At 42.1% G+C, this 25524-nt stretch overlaps 1 pseudogene; it reads right to left on the bottom strand.

Annotated features, from left to right (window-relative positions):
- Window positions 1-23661: 23661 nt before the first annotated feature.
- LOC105095405 (GTP:AMP phosphotransferase AK3, mitochondrial-like) lies at window positions 23662-24366 on the bottom strand (annotated as a pseudogene).
- Between the last annotated feature and the right edge of the window lie 1158 nt (window positions 24367-25524).

The following is a 25524-nucleotide window of genomic DNA, read 5'->3' as shown; positions in this document are numbered from 1 at the left end:
ATGGGATGCGAGCCAAGCCACACAGGGACAGCCCCAAGGCTTACTGGAGCGAAACGGAAGAGTCTCCAGCCTGCAGAATTACCTCAGTGCTCCAGGCACCCAGAGCTGAGGGAGGACAAACAGGAGTACTGCCCCAAGGGCACAGTTTGAGCCCCTGGATTCAGCTTTGCCTGCAGTTCCCTGACTTTCCTGAAGACACAGGACTCCCCAGTTACATAAACCATAACCTCTCCAACTCCTTTTTTTTTCTTGAGCTAGTTTGAGTTGAGTCTTTTCAACTTGTTAGCCAAGAGAGCCCTAAGATGTGGAGCTTTACATCAGACCACTTGAGTTGTTTGCACAGTCTGCTCCCATTCATCCTCTGGATGTCAAACCCAGCCGAGGTTTTTGGCCAGCATGAGTGCTGATAAATTGGCTGTGCGGCCAGATCTGTCTAGTGGCTATTTTAAGGTCTTGTTTTCCATAGCTGGTAGAAAAACTACTGGGGATATTTGTTTGATGGTATGTAGATTAATTCACTTTTATTGGTGACACCCTCCTTTGAAGGGGTTCTGGCATCACAATATCCATCCTTGGTGAGACTTGCCACTTTCCTATAAAATAAATTCACCACCTGTCTGAATACTAACCAGAGGCCCGAATTTGAGGCATCTCTTTTTTTTAATGGAAGTAGTGGGGATTGAACCCAGGACATTGTGCATGCTAAGCGTGCGGTCTACCACTGAGCTATACTCAACCCCCAAGGGCATCTTTTAATTCTTTGGCTATTATATATAAGGGATGTAGTTGAATATGTGACTTAGGACTTCAGCCAGCTTTTTATTTCATAATTCTACCCTGCAAAATGGTCTGTAATCTTGGGTGTGTCACTGATAGCATTGCTGAATAGGCAAACTCAGCCCATGGCTATGGTACCAGAAAAGAAGTATCTTTGAAATATATTTGATGTTTCAAAAAAAGCACCAAAATATTCATAGTAGGAAACATGAGAACTTCGTTGTCTTTCTACCAGTCACTCTGTGATTTAGAATTGTGATGCTTTTAAATTACGTGTCAGTAGGGAACGAGAGATGTATCATAATTTAGCCTCAAAAGATTTTAATCTGTCTCTAAATGTTCAATAGCATAAAAGCAAGAAGTGAAGAAGAAAAAGGCTTACTAGTGTGGGAAATGAGGGTCCAAAGAAAGGGAGCAAGGATGAGCCATAGACTCTTTAATCACTGGGCTATAAAACACTTCCTAGTAGAGAATGTTCTAGAAATGTGTGAAAGCTTTGCACTATTTTGTGTAGAAAGAGGAATGTCAAAGTTTTCAAAGACTCTTTGGTTTCTAATTTATTTAAAACGTTTATTGCATCATGAATTGGCCTCAAGCACTCCGCGGTAAATTATTTATGTGGTACTTGACGGCGGCTGCAGGTTTAGATGAAGCCACAGCTGTATACACAAAGACTATTAAACTATTGGTTAGATTTAGCAGGCACTTCGGTCTGTTCAAATCTACTGACATTTCAAATTACTGTATGTACGTATTCTTTGCAGAACAACCACAGAAGGTGGCTAATAGCCCTAAAGGCAAACAATGTGTGTATTCTAAAGAGTGGCCACTGAAGAAACGGGGATTGGTGTTCTGTTTATATTCAAAACCATGGAGAGACATTTCAAAGAGGGTGGAAGGGGCGTCAAGATGGCTCAGAAAGGAAGGAGGTTTCAGACGATATTTGCTAGTGATGCAAACTCTTGTATTTTCCACAAGAGTGAATGATTAGTAGCGGTAGTTTATTGGCCAGTTGTGACATTGGTATCCCACCTCTATACTCTTTTTTTGAGACAAGCTTTTAGATAACTAGTTTTGTTCGGTTTCCCCCAAGCAGACCTAGAGACAAGGCTGAGGTTAGCTAGTTATTTGGAAGTGGATCCCAGAAAGCATCTCTGAAGGAATGGGACTAACAAAACAGGGGAGGAAAGCCCGTGATAAGTGGGTTACCATTGCAGGCAAGTGAGGCTTAGTCCTACTGGGACCTTCAGGTAAGTGAGTAGAATGAGCCTCAGAACTTTCCCAGGGAGGGTCAAGGAAGTCGGGGGTATGTATCCATCAGCTCTGCCCTTGTTGGTTGAGGATCACCCCAGGGGCTTTGAATCCTGGAAAAAACCTCCAGATCGAGAAGGAGAAAGGTTTTAGATGAGAAGATGTCAGGGGGAAAGGAATGAGTCCACCATCCTACAGGTGAATAGATCAAGGGAGCTATGGGATGGGGCATCAACAGTGTCAGCTACACTGGCCTTTGGTATATAGTTGAGAAATGTAGGTTTGTCAGGAGAAATTATGGTTATTTTCTCCAATAGGAAGAGGGTCTATTTGTCTGTTTCCTAAAAAAGACTTCAATGAAATGATTTGGGGCAGGTTTTTCAGTTGCACCCCCTAGTAACATTAACTTGACATGTGAACAGAATAGTAATAGGAACGGGGCTATACTATCAGAGTACCTCTGTGATAGGAAATATTATAAAGCCATTACCATCCTGCTCTCATAATTTTCAATAGCATGAAAAACATTAAGTGAAATGTTATTGCTAAGTGAAAAAAATCAGGTTACAAAACTATAGTTTTAGTTACATGAGAAAAATCTTTTCACATAGAAAAAAAAAGACTAGAAAGAAATATACCAACATGTTAATGATATCTATCAGTGAGATAATAGATAATTTTGTAACTTTTAATTCTTTTCTTCATTTCCCAAATGTTCTGTTAACATTTTTTTTACCTTTTTTATTGTTGTTGTTTTTTAAGTAAATGTGTTTTTGGTTATCTTTGTATGATTAGATTAAATGGGAAACTTGCTGGGTAGACAGGTGGTTTAATCTTGGGTTTGTTGGTTTGAACCCAGGAGGCAGGCTGTCGCTCAGCTCTGTCTTTGCTGCCCAGTTCCCCAGGGCAATCTGACATTCTGTGGCTACTCATTTCAAGGTTAGCCCATGAGCCTTTTCTGCATGAACTTGAGAGATGAAGAGGGCAGTTCACAGATGGTATCTTCCCAGCAAGACTTCTTCCAGGGCTATAGGGAGGCAGTGGCTGTTATCTGCTTGGGTCAGAGGAGACCACCAGGGAGGCAGTTCCTGGGAGGGGTTATCCACGTGTCTTTTTTGAGTCAAGCTGAAGAGCACATCCTGGTTTGCTTTCATAGCAGTTTATTGCCCTCAGTTAGCAGCCATCCTGGCTAGTGGTGGTCACAGGCACTGAATTCTCAGCCCCGTCTTAGAATAAGCATGGTGCTAGGAGTGTTAGAGGACTATAAACAAGAGTTTCCCTAAGAATACAATATTTCAGAGGGAAAGTAATGTGGTCCACTGGAAATGACTGATCATGTAAAGAGGATATGATAAAGGCCAACATAACATACAAATAAAATGTGTGGTAGTGTAATAGGGAAGAACAGACCAGACTCCATATTAGATCTGTTCCTTCGGCTCTAACGCTCTGCTCTGTATCCTGTGCTTAGTCTTGCTGGTTCTGCACCTTTTGTGAAAGAATGTTGCCTACAGCCTGAAATAGACAGGGCAACCCATTCTCAAGGCTCTGACCTTTAAGGGTATAACAATTTTCCATTCATATAGAGATAAAAAGTTGCACAACAGAGAATAACATGTGTCTTGTTGGAGGCTTATAGGAACATCATGACCTGATCTATGTAAACAGCTGCAAGAGCAAAGGATTCCCACATCAAGAAGTTTGCAACAACCAACCACACCCCCTCCCGTTTTTAGTATAAAAGGAGCCTGAATTCTGACCTAAGTAAGATGGTTCTCCAGGACGTTAAATCCTCCATCTTCTTGGTTTACTGGCTTTCTAAATAAAGTCATTATTCCTTGCCCCAACACCTGGTCTCCTGATTTATTGGCCTGTCATGTGGCGAGCAGAACGAGTTTGGACTCAGTAATATTAGGAATTCAGGAGGTGGTTGGGAAAGTGTGCTCTAGGAAAGAGTCTCTGTGTACTGGAGTGGTTGAGAAAGGCTTTCTAGAGAAAGTAACGCTTTAAATAATGGGTCAACCATAAAGTGATGAAGACCACTACTGTTGTCTAAGTTTATGTACAGCCCAGAGTATCTAGAAGTCTGATCATGGCTCTGCCTCAGATTCCATTTATGTCATCAGGAGTATGTTTCCTGGCCCAGAATATGCCAGTGTTCATAGCCCTCTGCCCTATAGGTGTGTTTTGATGAGTAACTGATAGTAAACATCCTGGGCAAATTTGGTGGTGCTGTTGCTAAAGACTTTAAAATGTCAGTCAATTAAATATAGAGACAGGCACCAGTGGGTTGTAGAGACATAAAATAACAGTGATGGAAAGCTCAGGTATGCTTGAGGTACCTTCCAGAATCAGCAAGTGGATTCAGGAGGAATGTTTCTTCTTGTGTATTCTAGTTACAAGTTGAATTTAAAACGGTGGAATTAATTGAAGACCAATTATTCAGTTCCTCATGTGTGGTTAGCACTAAGCTGGGTAACATTAGAGGAATTTAAAACATCATTAGCAAGAGTGTTGTTTTGGTGATTTCGGGGAACAAAGACCTGAACTGGAAGCTATAATCCTCAGGAGTGTGGTTGGTTGTTGCAAACTTCTTGATGCGGGAATCCTTTGCTCTTGCAGCTGTTTACATAGGTCAGGTCATGATGTTCCTGTAAACCTCCGACAAAACACATGTTATTCTCTGTTGTGCAACTTTTTATCTCTATATGAATGGAAAATTGTTATACCCTTAAAGGTCAGAGCCTTGAGAATGGGTTGTCCTGTATATTTCAGGCTATAGGCAACATTCTTTCACAAAAGGTGCAGAACCATTATGACTAAGGAAACGGAGCACAGGGTTCGAGTTGAAGGAACAGATCTAGTATGGAATCAGATTTGTTCTTCCCTATTACAGAATGAAAGGCTTCCCTACTTTGATAATCTCTCTCCCTATTAAGTCTCAGCCTTACCTTTCTATATGCAACAATTTTTAAAAGAAAATTTGGGTATCAGCTAACAGTCCAGAAGATTGGGAGGAGGAAGGAAGGGGACTTCTTACCTTATCTCACTGGAACTACTTATCTGGTCTTGAAGGGAGACTGATTTGTCCTCTTGATCCTAAAAGCAAGCATAGCTGAGTCTCTCTCCACCTGAAGCACAACAGGTTTTCCCAGATGGGTTGACTTTTCACAGCTGGAAGAATACTCAGGTTCACAGAAATGGTCAGCATCCTCTGAATCACCACAGTGCAGAGATGAAGACGCACAGTGGAGTCTTTTTTTGGTGGCCTTTGCTTAGAGTCGAATCTCACCAAGACAGAGGATAATTTCCTCAGGACATGCAAAAACTTTGCCATAGCTTGTAAACAAAATTCCAAAGGAAGAATTCCAAGACATTCTGAACATGGTGTTTATGCCACTCCTTCAGACATTTGTCTTATTTGAAAAAGGACAGCTCGTTGTTTAGGAATTAGATTTCACATGTATTTAAAGAAAAATACTGCAGACTGTTTAAAGGTATCGTGCTTTACGTATAAAATGTTGTTTAGCTTAGTTGACATTTCCTAATCTTCTTTGTGTTGGGCGTAATGAGTAAGCAAGCAGCAGGAATTCGCAGTGGAAAAGGAAGAGCTTGTATTTGTTTTCCACATTTGGGTTTATGACCTTGCCTCTTTTTCTTCCTTTCTTTCTTTTTTTTAAGCCTTCTTAAAAAACAACTGAAAATCCCAAGTCTTTAGAGAGGGTTAGAAGGCCAAGGAACAGCCTTGGTCTAAGGCAAAAGAGCAGTACACAAGGAGTCAGGAGAGCTGGGGTCTAGGTCCCCACTGGCCACTGGCCACCGGGAACTTGGTCCATGTCCCTCAAGCTGTCCCTCTGCCTTGATCTGCTCATAAGTGCCATGAGAAGCTGGGCTGGGTCAATCTTCAGGCCCTTCCAGCACTACTGTTTGTTTGAAAGATTTTCCTCTGAGAATTCTAGAGCCCTTACATAACTCACAAGGCTTCAAGTCCATTTAGGGAAGCACAGGAGCCTCAGCTGTGCTCTCATCACATAGAACCAGTAAAGCTCAGAAAGGCATCTCGGCCAAAGGTAGTATGGAAACAGTGCGTCCAGACACAGACTGGGAAGAGCTAAGACAATCCATCATCCTGACGATGCAGGCATTGGAGTGGGGCTGCTGTCCAGCTTGGGGCTTGATAGGGAAAACTGGCTTCTGGTTAGAATCCTAGTGTAGTGAATAGGTGTGGAGAGACACCTAAAGCCAAGGGTGGGCCAGCCCTGCCGCAAACATTGTCTGACCTTGGCCAAGTCACTTGCCTCTCTGGAATGCTGTTTCTTTATAGGTCTGACGTGAGGGTAATAAGATCAGCCCTGCCTTGCTCAGCAGCTTGTGGTAAGGTCAAAATACATGTGGGAGTAAAAGGAGAAATGTGATCAGCTTTTAATGGGGTTTCTGCCCCTGCGCCTGGCCTAGGAAAGAAGCAGGGCTGGGGGATTTAAGCACAGGGATGAAAGGGGGCAGTCTGGGCTGAGGGAGGGGAGGTGAGATCAGGTAAAGAGCCGGATGGAAGAACAGGTGAGCACAGGGAACAGCTCTTACCCAGCAGCCAGCTTCAAGCTGGGGAAGTCAGCAGCTGCAATCACCCGTGTCCACATCCAAATGCCCTCTCTTAATGGATGATGTGGCCTTACTGCTGGAAATGTCTTGTACTGTTTCTTAGTTAATTTTTTTATTGAATTATAATTTATTGACATTGTTGTGTTAATTTCTGGTATATAGCATAGTGATTCAGTTATATATATACACACACACACATACATATATATATGTATATATATATACACATACATACATATGTAGTAAACTTCTTTTCATAATCTTTCTCATTATAGGCCATTACAAGGTACTGAATATAGTTTCCTGAGCTCTACAGTAGGACTTTGTTATTTACCTATTTTATATATTGTAGTTGGTATCTGCAAATTCCAAAATCCCAGTTTATCCCTCCCACCCTTTCCCTCACAGTAACCATGTTTGTTTTCTATGTCTGTGAGTCTGTCTCTGTTTTGTAAATAAGTTCATCTGTGTCCTTTTCTTCTGTTCCACTATATATTCTAAACAGAAAATGTCTGGCTGTGGGACTGCAGGGGCCGATACCCTGATTCCCCAGCCTAAGGTTCCCTTTCCTTGAGAGACTTGTGAGAGCCCTGTCTAGGGGCTCCTGACATGCTGCACAAGAAGATGACACCCTGATCACTTCTCAGGAGGGGCCACCATAGACTAGTGAGGCAGTGACAGGGCGATGATAGAAACCAGGCCAAGTAACGGCAATAATGATAATCATAGTTACTGTTTTTGGAGCACCATGGTCCAGAAGCTGAGCTAAATGCTCTACATACATTTGCTTACTTAACCTTCACAGCTCCCCAGTGGGCTTGTTATATTATTGTACTCCAGTTTAGGGAGGTTAGGAGAGGTCAGGAGACCCTAAATCTCCTAGCCTATCTTCATGATAGAATTGACTTTGAACCCACTTTGTTAGGACTCTAAATCCTATTCTCAGTCATTGTGCTGTTCTGCTTCTGTTGAGTCCACAGACTGCTACCATGTCAGCCCAAAGCTGCCTGGACTTGAGCAGAATCCCAAAGTAAGAACTGAGTCAGTTCTGAGCAGTGAAGAGACCAAGACACAACAGTGATCCAAAATGGGCCTGATTTACTCCTTTTGGGGGGGTGGGCAAAGATAAAGTAAATAAAAACAGTAGTTCTGCCCTGGTCTAGGAAAAGTAAGATGCCCTAGAAGGGACAGAAACGATTTGTTGTTGACCGTTCCAGCTAGTGGTGTCCTGATGCCACCTTGTACGGGCTCACACTGCCTTCAAGAGATGCTCACACTATGCATCTCTTCCCAGCTCCACATTTAGTCAGGTTAGCTTCCTAGCAGGGACTTGGCGCAGGGGAGGAGTACTAACAGCATAGAAAATGGCAAACGCTACAGATAAGTTTGTTTCTCTGTAGAGCCTGTTGTTAAACATGTACCTGCGCTGATTCTAGCCACGTTTGTCTTTTTTTTTTTTTTCAATGAATTGTAGGTCCATATAAAGAGTGGTGTCTGAAATGTGTCTAAAAGGAAGCCTTAATCCTACACATGCAGATATTGTGCATGGATTAGGGGAGCCATTCTATCATGGACAGGTAAAGACATTCACTGAAAGCTGCTTGGTAACTAAACATGCTGAAAACAATTGAATAAGGGGGATGAGACCTTGCTGTTGGTTCCAGTAGAGCATCTTGCTCTCAGAGCTGCCATCTGTGCTTGCAGAAGAAGAGGTCTGTGGTCAGCATTTCCTTTGTTAAGATCTGTTGGCTTGGACTGTGACAGCGAGACCACATGTCTGTATGAATGACCTTTTCCTTTTTGGCGTTTAAAAATAACCTACCAAAGATAACATGGATAAATGAATTGAAGCGGGGTGCTGAGCGGATTGATTTGAGAAAAATGTTTTGTCAGATCGCCTAACTTTTCACTCTGTCTGCCTTCACCAGATATGGCGCATATGTTATCTGTAGAGTCACCTCCCCTGATTTTCCGTGGAAATGGGAATTGACGATAGAATTGTTGCCTGATGCAAGTTCATGTGCCCGATGCACCATGGGGCTGAACAAACCAACATGTTGGGGTTTTGAGCAGAGAAAGGTTTATTGCAGGGCAGAGCAAGGAGAATGGGGTGGCTCATGCCCAGGAAAACTCTGAACTCCCTGAAGGGTTTCAGCAAAGCATATTTAAAGGCCAGGTAAGGGAGGGGGTCTCAGGGTGTGTGATCAGTTTGCACACAGTTCTCTGACTGGTTGATGTGGAGGTAACAGGGTGGTCCACACTATCAACCCCTAGGCACCAGGTCTGGGGCCATGAGCTCTCCATCATCAAGTAGTTAATTTCTTCCCTTTGGTGGTGGTTTTAAGCATCTCAAAAACTCAGGAAATATACCTGAGATACTGTGATCTGGGTACTTCAGAGAGGAGCTACAGCAGAGGGGGGACGGTCTGTCCTAGGAAGACCCCACAGGGTCCTGCTCAGTTACAAAATAAAGAAGTAGAACCCACATGTCAGTTTTCCTATTATTTCCAGGGTCTCTTGAATTAAGCCTTTTTTTGTCTGAACTGGAGGAGAAGCATGCATTTCAGCTGTTCTCCCAGCTCCTTCCTTCCTCCCTCCACGTAAAGGCGCCTGGAGAGGTAGAAGTGTCTGCTAGACACTTACTCTGGCATCCTGTAACTACAGTTAGGAGGCAGTAGCTCCAGGCTCTCTCACTACGGTCCCTCCCTTCTGTGCCTAAGTAACTACCATCCGTGGGGCCTGCAGCACAGCCAGCCCTTGAAATGTGCTGTTCCAACTGCTTGAGGAGGGCTGGGTTTCAGGCCAGTTCAAGACCTTTGTTCTTTCCAAGAGTACTTGCTTTCTTGATCTGGATTTAGCAGGTAAAGGGATACCTTCCCTCAGATTCCCTAGTAAAGTAGCAGCCAGAGTGCTAGTAAAAATAACAAGAGATAAAATTAGCCACCCTGAGCAGCCAAGAGCTCGCCTGGCCTGACCTCGCAGGGGGAGCATGGGGCCAGCTGGGAGGTCCTGCCTGGCGTGGTCCCGCTTCTGCTGGGCTGCTCACCGGAGGGTCTTATGTAAGACTGGTCACAGCAGCCTGCCCTCCCTGCTGAGACAGTTCACCAGACACAGGATTAGCCAGCGAGAGCCAAGCTCTATTTCTGGAAGCCAGAAAGTTCAGCTGGAGGGTAGCCACTGAGAAGATACTGGTTTACACCACTAAAGGGAGTAGACACAGAGACTCCTAAGGGGAAAATTATTTTAGGAGACCATTTTGAACAGATAAGCCAAGAATATTTGGGATCAGAGGAGGGGAAGAAAGCAGAGAGTGAACAAACTTGAAAAGTAACTTTGTTCCTCCTGCTATCCTGCCCTTCTTTGGCTACTGCACTGATTCTGCCCCAGGATTAAGTATAACTTATTCGATAAGCCTGCTGAAACGAGACTGTGTGATTTCATCTTTGCCACCAACCTAAACTTACGTTTGGACACATATTATACATAATACATTGTACAGTAAATTCTGATTATTCAACTTCCTAGAGAATCTCTGTTAGCTAAATAAATACCAGATCCCCACACTGGGCTGGACGTTTGCTATTATGTTCAGGTTGTGGGGAGGGGTGTTACTATCATGCATGCATTGATCTGTTTCACTGTCTCACTAGGCAATTAATTCCTTCAAGACAGAAGGAAATAGGAGGTATGGTGATAATGTGGCCAATTAAAGAGAAATTATCTGAACTCATGTCTTTGATGGTGGTGATGGTTGTGTGTGTGTGTGTGTTTTGGCAGAATGGATGTGTAGAGTCTATTGGAACTGACAGTTTTGAAAGGGGGTAGGTCCAAAGCTGGGAAGGGGAGAACCAAGCTGGAATCCAGGAACAGAGATGAAAACTAGCAACCAAGGCAGGCTGAAAGCAGGGACACTGAGGCACATGGGCATGGAAAAATCCAGAAGGCAGAAACCAAATCAAGAAAGGGATATCTATCCTACAGCAGAAAAGGATAGAGAACATTAACCAGGAAACTGGGCTTTAATGAGACTCAGAACATTCCTGAGACCCCAAGGTTAGCAAAGAGAGTGCATGCAACCCAGGCCCAGACCCATCCTGCCTGAGCCAGAGGCAGGGGATTCTGTCACCCAAATACTTCAGTGCACCACTTAGTATCTGATATTATATATCCAGGTGAGCACCCAGCAGTTTTGGAGGACACCTTTTGTGTACATATACACATTATTGAAGTATAGTCAGTTTACAAGGTTGTCAATTTCTGGTGTACAGCATGGAGGACACCTTTTGGAAACTGCTTTCACAGACAAGTTTTTGAGTAAGACAAGAAAACAAATATCATGAGTTCTTTGTCAACGATTTCATTATTTTACTCTTTCTATTTAAGCAGAGGGTTACAAGGCCAAATCTGTGCCAGGTGGAGGATGGATGGGTGCCTGGGATGCCCGATGGAAGCCAGCACGGTGGGCCAGGAAGAGATGGCCCAAACAAAGGTGGGTGCCTGGGATGGGGGTGGAGGTTCAGGATGCAGAAAACGGAACAGATTTGACTACAACTTGGACCACTGGATGCTATTTGAAATGCCTACAGGCCTTTATATGTGTTTAAAATTTTCCATAATAAATTTATTTTAATTGTAAGAAAACAAGAGACAGAGAGCTCCAGTAACTATGCTGGAAACCTACAAGTTAAAGAGACTTAAGCCTATCAACCAACTGCAATGCAGGGACCTTATTTGGATTTGTTGTTCAAGCAAGTTGTTCAAAAGCTTATAAGACTTGGAAAGTTGAACACTGACTTTCTGTATTAAGGAATTGTTATTTTTACATGCCATGATGGCATTGTGGTTTTTTTTTTTTTTAAAGAGTCTTTGTTTTTTAGAGATAAATGTTGATGTATTTATAGATGAAATCATATGACTGAAGTTTTCTCCAAAATATATGTGGGAGTGTGAAGAAGTTAGCTGAAACAAGACTGTCTCTGAGTTGAATTTTGTTAGTTAGATGATGGGCTCACGGGGACTCGTTACACACGGAGCTGAGGCTTTCCTGGTTGTGACAGCTGCCGGTGCCATGTGCCAGAAACTTTTCAGAGCCCCATGTCTGCTCCGCTCGTATCAGTGAATGTTCCTATTGCTATAGGGTGAAGACATCCAAGTGCCCACTTTAATAGAGAGAGGAAACAGAACCACCAGAAGGTGGGAGTTGTAGAGGAGCTTTTTTGTTTGTTTAAAATATATCTATTCAGCTCTTTCTGCTAAAAATTGAAAAGAAGCAGCATTTTGGAACTTACCAAGACGAGTAACAGTGTGTGGGAGAAGCTGCTTGCCCCCTTCTCTTTTTCTTCCTTAGAAGCTGAACCTTCATTGTTTGACCGATTTCATTGCTGCCCAAATATTTCCCAGCGTTTTTACTAAGAGGTGTGCCGTGTGATTTAGTTCTGGTCAATGAGATGTCGGCAGAAATGTTATGCGGGGCTTGCTGGGAGCCGATTCATCTAGGAGGTGTGTTCGTCTCTTCCCTCTCTTTTTTCTGTGGCCTGGAATGCAGTTGTGAGGTGTAGAGGTGCCGCAGCTACGCTGGACCACTGAGGATGGAAGTCACACACCTTGTGCGGCAGAACAGAAAGAAAGAAGGAGTCTAGGTCTCTGATGACTCTGAACTGCCTGTCTCTGGACTTACTTTACAAAGTGAAAATAAACCTTCATATGGTTAAGCCAAAAATCACTCTAGGTTTTTCATTAGATGCAAAGAGCTGAAATGCTAATTAATACAGGTAACTGATTGCTTATTGTTAATAAATAAAGCACTAATCAAAAGTAAAATTGTATAGAGCCACTGACTCAGCAATTCCAGTCAGTATTTCACCCTGTAGGTACATACCAAGAAATAGTACTGTTTGCAAGAGCAAACACTGCAGACAACTTGAACATTCATGGGTGGGGACTAGTTACACAAAGCCTTCAGTGGGATATCAGGCAGCCATTCTAAGAATGAGATCTGTCCATGTTCCCATGAAAGAGCCCCAGGTCCTATAATTCACTAAAAATGAGTAACTTACAAAGAGGCATGTGTAGTTTGATCTCTTTTGTATAAATTATATCATATAAATATAACTTGTATATATGTAATTATACAACATATGTTATCATCTATATTTATTATAGCTCATTACACCATATATATGAATTATATATAATTATATATATTTATATTTATTATACCATATATGTGAATTTATATTATATATAATATATAATTATATAAATTATATATTATATAATACATTATATATGTATATATAAACACATATATATTTTTTTCTTCCCCTAGAAGGAAATAAAACCCTGCTAACTGAAGGAAGGAAGAGAGGGCCAGGGAGTTGGTGTAGAGAGAGGCTTTTATTTGTCATTGTATATATTTTTTGTACAGACTGAATTTTCTCTCTACAGTCTGTCTTTATATTAACAAAAGAATTACTTCCAATAGCACACATTTCCTCCAAGCCTAATTTTATAAATTAATAGCACACAGAGTTTTCATTCATTACAGTTTCTTCAGTATCATTTTACTAATATTTAAGGTGCAGTCTGATTTCAGTCTGTACTGATTTAAATGGTTATAATAAGGTATTATTGCCCCCCATCTCCGATCACTGTCCTCCTCTGCCTCTCCCTCCCCTTCTCTTTGACTCCCACTCCTCATTCTCCTCTGCTTCTCCCACTCTCCTCCTCCCATAAATGAGCCATATTACTGACTCTTTGGGGACCTAGTCTTCCCAGGATGCATGCAGAGGATCAGGGGAGACCAGAACCCAGGAAAGCATCTCCCCAGGAATGGATGAACTAGCTAGGGACTCCATCCTCCAGTGCTGGGGCAGAAACTGATGCTCTGCCTGAACGCACAGTCCTGGGAACACAGTGGCCTCCAAATAGTTTTCACCAGGTTGTTTACTTCTTGCAGATGAATGAGGACACATGTGCTCCTACAGGAGTTGGCACATGTCCAGGAGCTTATTTACTCTGACTTCAAATGAAGACAAAGGTTTATTTTGACTCTTTCCTGCAGCATCAGAGCTCTGCTTACAAGAGCAGGATGGGAACACAGCAGGATGATGGCAGTAAGACAGCCGTGTGCCATGAGGCAGATGGCAGAAGACGTGACATTTGTTTCCAAAGGATCTCAAGGCCCTATGAAGCTCACAAGAGCAGCTCAATTGGTGTTCCAATTTTAGGACAGTTATTTCTATGGGAAGTAACCTTACTTGCTGACTGACTACTTCAATAATAAAATCTGAACCTTGCTTGGCAACCCCGAGAACCAGAAAGGACTGCTGTAGAATGACCAAGAAGACTCTGTCTATGGAGTGACAAGTTCCAGGGTTGCTTCAGAGATGGATTCTCACATAGATTAATATGTGTTGATAAAGTCTGAGAGCTGAAGGGAGGAATATGTGGGAAATACGGGATCTAGGAATTTGTCACTTAACCAGGTGTGTTAGTCCCAACTATTTTGGTTATGAAATACATGCCCAACTTAAACTGGCTTAAAAAAACTTGGGATTTATTGGTCCATATGACTGGAAAGTTTGGTGAGTGATTTCAGGTACAGTTAGACCCAGGGCTTTAAACGATACATGAAGGACATTGTCGCTACCTCCCCCTCAGCCCTGCTTTTGTCTGTTAGTTTCATTCATAGTCAGGCATTCCCTCCAGGGTGTAAAAGATGGTTACCAGGGTTTCCATCTGCCAGTTTAGAAATCCCAGTATCAGACACTTTTTTTCTCTATAGTTTCAACAATGTCAGGGCTGATGTTCACTGGCCTGGTTTGGGGTGCATGCCCATCTCTGAACCAATCACTGCCCCTGTGATCTTCCAGGCCCAGACCTGGTACCCAGGCCTGGAGCCAGAGTCACAACTAGATTGGGGAGTGGGATGGGGTGGGGTACCAGGGGCATTTCAAAGGAAAATTACTATGTTATTATCAGATGCAGGAGAAGATAATTGACAGGTAGTTAAATATCGACTACTTGGGTATAGACTTCCAAGCTTCAAGTTTTTTCCAGTAGTAAATGAAAAAGAGAAGGGGGACTACCAATATACCCCCAGTATATGATGCTTCTTGAAATGTTATAGATTAGAGGCTCCCAGACTACAACCAAGGCTTTGGGGCTTACTCTAGAGTGTTTGGGTTTCTTGTGTTCTCCCAAGTATTGGGGTTGAAAAGAGATTGGGACTAGAAAATACATACATACTCTTAGAGATATTCTGCAGGCCTGGATGGATTCTTGATCTAGGATTTCCCTTAGAAAGGTAAAATAATTCAAAAGTTTCCCTAGGGGCTTTATAAGTCCTCCCTCTAGACCTAAGGAGCCAGCCTAATTAATTTTTTTGTCCCATTATTGCCTCTGTTTACAAATTTTCAGAGCAGTGAGTAAATGGAGAGCTGGACCCACAGTCAGGATTCCTGCCCCTAAATCAGGGGTGCTGGTCTCTGCTCTGCTGTGGGTGGGCAGAAGGAGCAGTAAAGAACATTGGGGCCACCTTCCAGAATTGGGATGTGTGAAAAGAAATCTCTGCAAGACTGAGAAATGTTGTCTTTCACAACACACAGATTGAGTGGCGTCTACAGAGGCATGGAAAATGCTGAATCAGAACACAAATGATGTGAACAGACCAAGCCAGCAGAGAAAAATGTAGCGCTCCCAGCCCCTTTCACCATTTCTGAACGTGAGGACTGCGTAAAGACAAGTAGCTCACCTTGGAAACTGACAACAGCCCGTTTCTTTTTTCTTACGGGGAAGAGAATATTCTAGAACTCTTCCTACAGGAAAGGCCATCAGGCATAGACCTATTTCCAAACAAACATTATTAGTTAGGAGTGGTAGAGTTTAGAAATGTGAAGAAAGAAGAGAAAAGAGTCAATCTTGGCCATAGGAAAAGCTCAGGTGATGGCTGGTATTCATCTGTTCTCAAAATCCGACTGGGAAGTAACTCGTGGGGAAGGCGCCAGCCACAGGCCCGTCAGAGTTAGATTCCACCTCTAAGCATGCTGGGAAATCTTCACAGGGCTTCTGGTCATTTCTAACTCCTTTCACTGAGGAAGGTTCAGAAAGTTCAGGTTAGACAAACTGCTTCCTTCTCAGTTCAGGAGCATGATCCAAAGAGGAAACAAAATCTGGAAATGTCAACAAAAGTTACTCAGTTTACCTCTCACCCCTACTTCTTCACCTACAACTTCTGGAAAGGGCCATCCTACCCACCATGTGACTGGACCAGGAATGACCCCTAACCAAGCCAGGAACCAATGAAATTACTCTGTAGAGATTCTGAGCTTGGAGACATAAATAGAATTACCAACATGGTTAAGGAACATAAGGAAACAAATATGTGGAATGTAAGCTGAGGCACCAGGGCGACCACTTGCTGCATGCAGGACCCTGAACCTAAGTGACACAAGCACTTTTCTGCTTTAGACCCACTGTTTCATGTGTGTGAACCCCCTCCCTCCCCAGGCATTGGAGCCTGTAACCCCCGAACTACAGTGAGGGAGCTCAGCTCTGGCTGTGGAGGGCTTCAGAGGGGCCCCGGTTCCTGCCCCTAGTGAGGTCTAATTTGTTAGTCATCCTGAATTCCCAAGACTTTTTCATAGCTAGAGTCAGCACTGTCCCTTCTCCCTGCTGCCCCCACATAATACACAACTTATCTGAGCAAATCTGAGTGGGTTTCAGAGCCAGCTGCCAAACAATTTCTGAGAATTAACCTGGCAAAGGAAAGATGCCGGGGGAAGGGAACTTGATTGTGTGGCACTTCATTTCCATGCCATTGCCTTGAGCCCTTGGCCCCTCTAAAAAGGTCCTTCATGCACCTCCTTGGCGGACTCAGAACCCCTGTTAATGTGGACTCTTTCAGGCTTCATCCCACCCACAGCATCTGGGCATAGCTAACTATATCATAGGAGACATCAAGCTATAAATGATTTACTTTTTTTTTTTTTGGTCCCCACATTCTTGCTCAAGTTGTCAACTTGTATACTTAGGAGGTAATTTTAAATGCTTGCTTATTTTTTGCTGAATTTTGGTGACCTCACTCATTGGGTCTGTTCATAGCTGCCAGGAGAGGAAAGGGTCCTCACCCTCGACACACAGAGACCTGGGTGTTTCCAGGATCTTGCCCAAGGGAGTGGGTGTGCAGCCTGTTTTAAAGCCATCCTGCGGTACTTTGCTCTTTTCTGTGAGTCAGAGTCATGTGCTTTCTAAAATAGGTGTGAGTGTGGGCAGGGCAGTCCAAACACAATACAACTCTTCAGGTTTATTCCCAGGGAGAGTGTGACCCCATCATCCACAGCCTCAGTGATGCTCTTTTTGGCTATGGTAAGGGTCGGAGTGAGCATGCAAACCCAGTGAGTTGACTGGTTCAGCTGGTGATCCACACTTACAGCTGCCTGCTGTGTCTTTAGGGAGATGGGGGCCAAGTGGAGTTTACCAGAAATATCTGGACATGAGGCAGGCACATACTTGTGGCTGGGGTTCTTCATAACCTGTACAGAACATGTGGTTCCCTAAGAATGCACAAGCTCACTAATGCAGCCCAAGACTGAGGCATGTTAGGGATTTTCACTCTTTTAGAAGATGTGTTTGGAGATGAAGAACCCCTCCCCACCCCACACACTTGTATGAACATGTCCTCATGATGTTCACATGGACTTTTATCCTATAGCTCATGCTGATAGGGGACAAATGGCTAAGTTCTCAATCTACCCAAGGCCCTTATGCTCAGCTGGATGTTCAACTTTAGATCATTGAAAGGATCATCACATGACTGTCAGCATTTGCACGTGAGACCTGAGGAAGGAAGCTTTCTGACTTGAAAAGGCCATGTGGTGATTAGCAGACTCCAGGCACTCTGTAACGCATCAAAGCACACAATGGACACCTTTTCTGCAGTGCAGAGAGAAGGAGAAGTAATTATTTAGAAACATTGCAAAATACCAGTGCAAGAAAAGCTAGGAACTTCCAAGGACTTTGTGTGGCAAGTGCCTGTTGTGTCAGAGAAAACTTTTAGAGATTATTCTGTAGGGGACGAGGAGGAAGGTTTGCTAGACTCATAAAAATACTTGCTTACCACCTGGCCTTGCCCTAGGCAGATATGTGGCAGAAGGGTATCCTTCAACTTCCCTTTCTGTACAGTTTTCTTGACCTCTCTCCTGGTTCCCACATCCCACCTCACCATTCATGCTGTAGGCAGCCATCACTCTCTCTGTCCTCTTATAGCCCTCATTTTTATCCTGGAATGAATATTAGTCACTGTGTAAGTCTTCTGAGATGATTTTAAGCCTTACTGTTAACTGTGAAGTAGAAGAATGTGTCCCCTCTTTTAGTGACCATCATTAGAAGACCAAGGGCCTGTGGGCAATAGGAGGGCTTTTGTACTTTCTTGAAACCACAGATCAAGGTTTCAGGCAAGCTCTGCTTAAGGCAAAGAAAATAGCATATTGACAGGAGACCAGAAGCATAAAGTCATCCAAACAGAAGGACAGTATCCTTGAAAGTGACTTAAATTGTTTTAAAGTATTGCTGCTTTTTGTTATTGTTATTTTTTGTTTGTTTTAATTCGGTTTTTTTGTTTTGTTTTGTTTTGTTTTGTTTCAGTTTGGTGTTTTTGAGAACTTGACATTTCCCTTCCCCGGTGCCCACAGCTGCAGGAGCATCATCGGCTAGCACGTGGCATCTTTTGGGTACTTGGGAGTCACTACAGCTTCCAGGTAAGATTTCAGCTCCTGAGAGCTGCATTTTGGGAAAATATTTTAAGTGACAGGCAGCTAGTAACAAACTACAACTTCATTGAAAACTTTGCTATTAGACTGTAGTTGTTAGAGTCTGAATCTTACCTTGTCATTGCTTATAAAGTCTTCCTCTGAGCCCTAGCCCCCTATACATACAGGAGTGTCATCTGATTGCTTTATTACTTAAGTTTATTTGCTTTTAGAGCCATATCATGGAGATTAAGAAAAGGAAGTTTCTAGGATTGTTAAACATTTTTTTTGACTCTTATTTTCTATTGAAGTGTAACTGATTTACAATGTTAGTTTCAGGTGTACAGCAAAACAATTCAGTTATTCATATGCATACATTTTTAAAATTTCTTTTCCATTATAGCTTGTTATAAGAAATTAAATATAGTTCTCTGTGCTATACAATAGGTCCTTGTTTTTTTACTATTTTCTATACAGTAATATGTATCTATTAACCAAAACTTCTAATCTACCCCTCTGCCACCTTTCCCCCTTGGTAACTACAGTTTGTTTTCTATGTCTGTGAGCCTATTTCTGGTTTATAAATAAAATCTGTATCTTTTTTTTTTTTAGATTCCACATATAAGCAACATCATATACTTGTCTTTCTCTTATCTTACTATGATAATCTCTAGGTCCACCCATGGTGCCGCAAATGGCATCATTTCATTCTTTTTATGGCTAGGTAATATTCCTGTGTGTGTGTGTGTGTGTGTGTGTGTGTACCACATCTTCTTTAGGATTATTAAACTTGATAGAGATTTTTAACCAGTTCCCAAATGATTTATGAAGTGATCACATTTGGAGACACTGCATGCAATGTTTCCACCTGTTAGAGACTAATAAAAATGTTCATTCCAAATGGTAATGATGCCAGCAAGTGAGTCCTAGTGTTACTAGATGAAAATCCCATTAAGACTTCACTTGCTTCTAAGTAATTTACCTGGATCTCTTTACTTACCTGAGTTAATGGTTCTTATCAATGTCCCAGTGCTCAAGGGGTATAGGAGGCATTATTTTTCTTTTTTTATAAGAAGAAATAAAAATACTGAGAAGGCAGAACTAGAGCTCACTCCCTCTGAGTGTGAGTCTGTTCCTTTTTCTCCTGTCACAAGTCCATCACTTCTCTTGCCAGTATTTTCTAATTTCTTTCTTAGTTCTAAAGATTTTCTTCTAATTTATTCCACCCTCAAATCTGACATCCTGCCACATAACCAGTTTCCCAGCCTCCTCCCAGAGTCTTTCCAGTCAATGTCTAACCTTACTTCCTCTTTGTTTCTTTCGCCCATGATTTCTTCACTTACCCATAATCAGAATTCAGTGGGTGTTCCATCCATGGAACAGTGGCTCAGTGGGCTCTCTGATAAATTCTCAAGGCCTTACAGTTGGACAGTAGCCAAATTCTATATCCATGTGGCCTAACGCTCTCTTCTCTAAACACACATTCTGATTATCTACAAATAATCCTAACTGCTTTAGAGTCTAGCACCACCACCAGCAATTTTGAATATTTTTTCCAATCTCCTGACACAGTGAACATGTTCTCAGTTTGCTGAGAGTGGTGCTACCATGTTATGTTATTCAAAGTTCTCTTACACACATCCCCGATCTTCTTTTCTTCTTTCTAATACTTACTCCTCACCTGCACTCTCTTTAAACTCATTTTCATTCTGCATACCTCTTGTTTTACTATCTACTACCCCTTGCTGGAGAAGGCGTCACTGTAAATCTGGCCAGGTGGTCAGCCACGAAAAGTGTGCAAGGACCTCACAAGACCATGGGCCTGGGCCTGGATCATAGGCCTAATTAGAGAATAAGGACATCCCACAATTGCACATAAAGATGTTCCCTTTTCAGTTTACATAAGTTTATGTCAGTTACTAATAGAAAATTTAACTGCTTTTTAGAGCAATTAATTGTGTTTTGGATTAGTTTATCTTCAGAATCCATTTAATTGCCTTTTTCCCCCAGATTTTTAGTTAGAACTAAACAAAAGCTATTGTAGACCAGAAAACATCAAACAAGTATATTATTTTCTTCACAAGTCGGTTTCACAACCTGCATACTTGAAATGAGCATCATTAGCTGAGTTTAAAAACAGTAGAGATATCAGAGAACTTGACCCACTGGTCACAAAGAAAAGGTACTTATTTAAGTAAGCTGCTAAAACTCAGTAACAAGAATGACATTTGAAGTGGTGTTTGATAAATAACACAGATAAAATGAAAAATGTTAGTTATCCCTGGTGATGACTAATGATTAAATAATGATGAATATCCATTGCTTAAATATCTCCATGTATGGGAGAAAAAAAAGTATGACAAGGAGGTAGAGCATTTTGTGATGAACATTCTAGCTGGTGAGACTGTCAGGTGGTTCTGAGTCTCTGCTGAAAACTGTTTGGAAGTCTGGCCCTCTCAGAAGAAGTCAGCTGCACAACTTTAGGGTAGTGGTTTATAAAAGCCAGGGGGCTTTTAAAATACAACAAACATAGCAATGACCATGGCTCCCCACTCATGGTAATACAATCAAAATATCTGGGATGTCTAAGTTCTGTCTTAAATCTCCCAGCTGATTCTACTGTGTGGCTATATTTGAAAGCCAAAGCTCTAGGTTTAATGTCTAATGTTTTTCGTGGGTGGACAGGGAAATTTGGTTCCATTTCAGGGTGGTAGACTGAGTGTATCCTCCAGTTTCTTCATTCCTGCAACAAGGGCCTTAAAGGATGATCTTAAATAAGAAGTGAAACTGTCAGTGAACCAGAAACCAGGATAAATCCTAAAGTATGGGATGTAGACCGGGTTGATGCAAAACCAAAGCCTGATCTAGAATGGGCACTGAAGACTAGTGCCAAAGAGGTGAAAGAACACCAAGACTGCTCCATCCCCAAAGGTGGCAGACACCAGAAGCAGGAGGGTATCGAGAACAGTCAATACATGGGTCCTTGGGGCACTGCTGCAGGAGGGGCCAGTGACTCATCCTCCACTGATGCCCCTCTGTCTGCCCTTGAATCAAAGAGCAGTGACAAAGTGACAGCCTCCAGGTAGGAGTCATGGCCAGGGAGCCCAAATTAGACAGGCATGGCCATGGGTCACGAGGAGGGGAATGGGGCACCCAGTTGAACAGCCCAGAGAGATCTCACCCAGTGATTTTTCCTTCTTCACTGTTCCTGAGTATGGACTGGAGGACAATTTAGACCAGCGATCTCCCCAAGAAGCTAACACTCACTGACAGAGAATGAAATCTTAGGGAGAATCTCAACCATACAGATGACAGAGTCAGCATTACCACACGTACGAGGAAGACCTCATCATCTACAAAAGATGACAAACTCAACAAAATGGATGAACTAACAGGCAAGCAAGATAAATAATAGAGCCAGCAAAGCAGGAACTGAGAATAAGCCTAAGTAGATTTTTCTGATACATGGGTGAGTATAGAGCAGTCACAAACAAACCAGCTACAAGAGGTCGCAGAGATTAAAATTTGGTCCTTATAATGAAAAACTGAATAAGCAGATGAAACTGATATTTTTCTGAAATTTAATTTTATTGTAATAGAGATTAATGTATGCCTTCTAACCTAGTGACTAGTGATAGTTCATAAGCTTAGTAGTTCACTTTTTTGAAATGCATATAACAGTATTCAAATAAGACATTATAGAAAGCATTTGGAAGAATGAAATGTTTTCTATAATCCTTTTAAAAGGCTTGGTCCTTTTTGAAAAATTGACCATGAGTGAAAAATAAAATCAAAAGAAAGAAATATAAATCCCTTCTCCAATACATATGGTTTATGTATTTTAAGTGCCTGGAGTAAAATAGGCCAAATTTTTCAAAGGGAGTTAGTAATAGCTTGTACAAGGACTTATTTCATTTGATTTAGCACCAACTAAAATAAGAGTAAATGTACCATTTAATATGTAGTCTGGTTTCTTCTCCACCTCTCATTTTGCCCCTCTACTCCTACCAGATCACAGTACATGAGCATACATTCTCCTAACCCCACCTAAAGAATCTAAAATAATTATTTAAACATGGCTGGTCAGACTATGCACATTGGCAGGATTTTTTTTCCCCTTAAGACAGGTTGTTGGTGAATGGCAGCAGGTGTCAACTTTGATCAGGAATAAAGAACTCCACTTTCAACAAATGCAATTACTTTCCTGGTCCTTTCAAACTTGTAATATAAAGCCTTTTTATCGCTACATCCGTTTACTAATTATGACTGCTATTTTAGTCAAGGAAATTTCCCACCAGGCATGCCTGATCTATTTCCATTTCCTAATGACAAAGTAGTTGTATTCTATGTGGTGTCACGAGTTTTCATTTATTCATTCTTCTTTTTTTAATGCTTTGATTTGTTACTCATCAAAGCATATGGATCAAAAAGAGAACCGGCAAGTAGATCCTAAAGCACACATTTCTTAACCTGAGTAACGTCTGAAAACATAAGACGACAAATACATTTTGCATTAAAAAAATTCATTTAGTTTTGGTGCTTATACAAGAGCTTACATTATAATGTCAGTTTCTAACATAAGTTATATCCCTCAGTGAACCTGTATTTTCAAAAGGAAACAGGTCACATCAAAGTAATATTTTCCTAAGTGTTATATGATACATTTTTGTAGCAAATTGAAAATTCTGAATAAAGTGAAGGTATGTTTAACAATAAAATTAATATAACTTATACGGCCCCCTTACAGGTTTCCTAGTTTAAATGAAGCAATAAATTTGCTTTCTGCAAACCATCTGTAAATCCAGTTATTTTTATCTGGAATTTTATAGTGATAGCATCTCACAAAACCAAGTCCCCTGTGACAGAAATGTCTTTTTAGGCATCTGGCTATGCAAAAGCTTCTGATGAGATACTTTCTCCAAATTAGTATAATGTAATCTTTTACTTTTTCAGAAATGTCTGAAACCTTACCACGTATTCTTACTGAGCAAAAGTTAGATTACTACCCATTGCTCCTTTAATTTTGGTCTAAAAGAATTTTTTAAAGTTGAGACACCTCTGATGTTTTTGAATTGCACAGGTATAGAAGATAGATGTATAAAACACATTAGACACCTTCAAAAGACAAATATTAGTATCAAATATACTTATTCTTGGCATATCCTTAATATCCAGGAAAAAAATCCATTAAAATAAAACTAAAATAACTTTCGAAGAATTCATACACGGTGGAGTCATAGAACAGGGAACTTCTAAATGAAAGAAAGAGATTCTACTCATCCTGCTAATCACAAGCATTTTTCCTCATGAGTAATTGAGTTTTTTGGTGTATTTGTGGAACTTTTGTTTGCAAGAAGGCATGTATATAGGGCCAGATCTTGTTGGTTTCTGTTACAGAAAATGTTTCCAGCACTCCCTTTTTCTGGTAATATTTCAGGACTGGTTTTGTTTGGTCTTCGTAAGCCTTCAGTCTCTTGATAAGTGTCTCTGGTTTATCATCCACACGCTTAGTGAGAAGCTCTCCCGTCACATCATCCACACTGACCAACCGCTTTGGGAGGGTTAAGTTCGAGGTTGTACACGCGGCCACTGACTGCATGAATCCAGGGAACAGTGAGGCATTGATAGGTGACCTCAAAGGGCATGTTCAGGTCCATCATAATGTTTATCTGATAACTCTATTCAGGGCTTCAGCGTGTTAAAGTGTCCTGGGGAGACCACACAGCAGCCATCTATACTGGGTGAAATTTTTCTGCTCCTGGAGGATCAGCTGAGTCATGACTTCCTCTGGGATGAGCTTTCCCTGATTCATGAAGACCTTGGCCAGCACACCAATTTCAGTGTCCATGAACACGTTGTCTCAGAGCAAGTCCCCGCTGGAGAACTTCTTCAGCTGGAAGTATCTGATAATGCACAACGCCAGGGTGGACTTGCCCAGGCCCGGGGCTCCCATGATCACTGCACGCAGGAGCTGCCAACACGCCCCCATGGCTGCTGAGCGAGGCCATGCGGACAGTTGGCGCCGCCCCTGCCCACCCCACCCCCACTGTTCGACCCTGGCTGCGCCTGCGCACGCACTCCTGGGTGCTGAGGCCCCGAGGCTGGCGGCACCGCGAGGATACGCCGAGAGGCTGCAACCTACGGCGGAAATGTGTATTTAAAAATGGGCACAGCAAAAGAGCAAATTCTTCAGCTGAAAGATTGAGCCAAGGCGTTCTCCCACGTTGCAGTATAAAAGGCCGAGGAGATGGTAAGTATGAAAGGAAAATTAACAAAGTGTAGATTCAAAAGTTCCACCATTCACAGGAGGAAGAAGAGGGAGGATTATTTAAAGAAATAATTAAAGACAAGAGAAGAATTTCCCAGAATTAAAGAAGGTATAAGCCGCAGGAATAGACAGTGGAACAGTCCAGAACATCCAGAAGCAAATGTTGGTTAATGTGAGGAGGGAAGCCCCATAAAAAGACCAGCGGGACCCCTAGGCAGGGCCTGCTCTTCTCCCAGCACCGTCCAGTTCCCTGGCCCCGAGGCTCACTTTTTGCCTCTAAAGTGGCTAACTTACACCTAGAATGCTATTGGTTCCCTGATCTCACTTCTGATTGGTTATTTCCTTTACTCCTGATTGGTTATTACTCTGACTCCTGATTGGTCCACTTCCCTAACTTCTGATTGGTCCATTTGGTACTTCATTGGTACTTGGTCCATTGGTACTTCATTTGCATGGAGTTCACTCCTGATTGGTCTATTTCTACAAAGCTTGTTCCTGGTTGGTCAACTTTTGTTATACTTTATTTACATATGATATTGGAAAGTGTAAAACTGGCAGCCTATAAAAGGCCTGTGTAAACCTACAAGCCGGGCCAGATTTTGAAGTGTTAACGCCTCTGGGCTTGCTGGGGTAATAAACCTGAGTTCCCCAACTCTCTGAGTGCTGCTTGGTCTCTCCCCGGATCCAGGTTGCTGTCACAACTGAGCTGTAACAACCAGCTGTAACACATTTTTCCACAACAAATGAACTAAGTAGATTTTTCATACTTCACTAGTAGGGTGTCCCCACAGTTAGCTTGGTAGGCAACTTGGCAGTGGCTATTCATTTTTAAAAAAATTACTTATCAGTATCTTCCTTAGACAAAAACTCTCAGGTGAC

Source organism: Camelus dromedarius, chromosome 3, assembly GCF_036321535.1.
Source record: "Camelus dromedarius isolate mCamDro1 chromosome 3, mCamDro1.pat, whole genome shotgun sequence".
In the NCBI taxonomy this organism is placed as follows: domain Eukaryota; kingdom Metazoa; phylum Chordata; class Mammalia; order Artiodactyla; family Camelidae; genus Camelus; species Camelus dromedarius.
This window is presented reverse-complemented; position numbering and strand designations above follow the sequence as displayed.